The following is a 1,820-nucleotide window of genomic DNA, read 5'->3' on the forward strand; positions in this document are numbered from 1 at the left end:
TAGGGTTATTGTTGCGGTTTGCGGCAAATTGCCACAAACTATATAATCGCGGCAGATGTATATAGTTAATAGCAATTTGCGTAAAACGCACGTTTTGTAACAAGTTTACAGCACCCTAATAGTAATTTGCGCATTTTATAACAAGTTTATAGCATTTAATAGTAAATTACGGTAAAACGCTGCCTTATAAATAAATAGTGCGCAAACTATACAAATTGTAAAAACTATACGAATTGTAAAAACTGTATAAATTGTAAAAACTATATAAATTGCAACTATATATATTATAATTATATTATATAATAACCAAATTATTATATATTCCTATAGATTTCTATAATATACTTTTAAATATATTTATATTATAATTATATAAAATATAGAGCTATTTACTTTAGGCGTTAAGGGAAAAGCCTCTTGCGGAGGCTCTAAATTATTTACCTATTTACCTATTTACCTGCCTACCTACCTACCTACCTACTTACCTACCTACCTACCCACCTACCTGCCTATTTATCTACCTACTTATCTATTTACCTGCCTATCTACCTACCTGCTTACTTACTTACCTACTTACCTATTTATCTATTTATCTATACCTACCTATTTATACCTACCTATCTATACCTACCTGTCTATATTACCTTAATTTGATTAATTAATCGAATTATTTATTGTGTTCGCTGGCTGGTCGTTTAAACGGTTGTTGTGTGGCTCTAGCGACGGTTATCTTATTAGATAATCTATATTCTCTATAGCGTAGGACGTGCACAAGTTACGTGTACGGGTCACGTGTATTATAAATATCTTCGTCTAAGCCTAGGGGCCCTAGGTTAATTAATAATTGAGGTAAAATTAAGATTATTAATTAATTAACCCATTTTATTAATAAATAGCTCTATATAAACTATCTAACAGTTATAAGCCCGGTCCGCCGACATAAGAAGCTATTTAGCTATTATTTAATTATTTAAAGAAATTCCACCTTATTGTTAGACTCTAACACCTTATTATTATAAGACGACCCTAATTGAAATCCTACCTTAATTGTTACAGGACGAGATTCCATGAGATTCTACGAGATTTCATAAGATTCCACCTTAATCGTTAAAGGACGATTCTAACGATAAGGACGATCCTAATAATAAGGACAATCCTAATAATAAGGACGATCTTAATAACAAAATACTATCTTAATTCCCCCTTTGCCTATTAGTTAAATAACTTTACTAACTACCTTATTAAACACGATTATCCTTAATAAGCTAGAAGACTGGGAATAATGGCTATAGCAACTCTAAGCCCTTATAGATTAGCAAATTTAGACCCACGTTAACCTAGCTATAGAAGCACCTTAAGAAGGTCTACTTAAAAAACCGCTTTATTTAAAGGTTATAGGTTTTAATGAGAATGCAACCTTATATGTATAGCTCTCGTTAAATTAATAGAAAGCGTATAAGAATAGCAGACGATACTATAACTAGGATATAAAGTACTTCCTAAAATAGGAAGAGCATCTGTAATAGATACGCACCTAGATTACAACTATAGTATTAATTTAAAAGAAGCTACTGCTTAACCCTTCCTTAATAGTTAAAGAATGGCTATCCTAATTAAAGGAGAACACAGAATCTACCTCGTTATTTATTAGGAAGAAGGTATAATACCAGTATATAGAAGCCCTTAAGGGGTTTAAACACTTATTAAAATTAAATTAGTGGTTAGATTAATAGGAATATATAATAGTACTAGGAGAGAAGTATAAGATCCCTTAAATATCCGATAGAATCTAGCTTTAAGATTTAGCAGAAGTTATTTAA

This window comes from Cenococcum geophilum (genome assembly GCF_001692895.1).
Source record: "Cenococcum geophilum 1.58 unplaced genomic scaffold K441scaffold_5, whole genome shotgun sequence".
Lineage (NCBI taxonomy): Eukaryota > Fungi > Ascomycota > Dothideomycetes > Gloniales > Gloniaceae > Cenococcum > Cenococcum geophilum.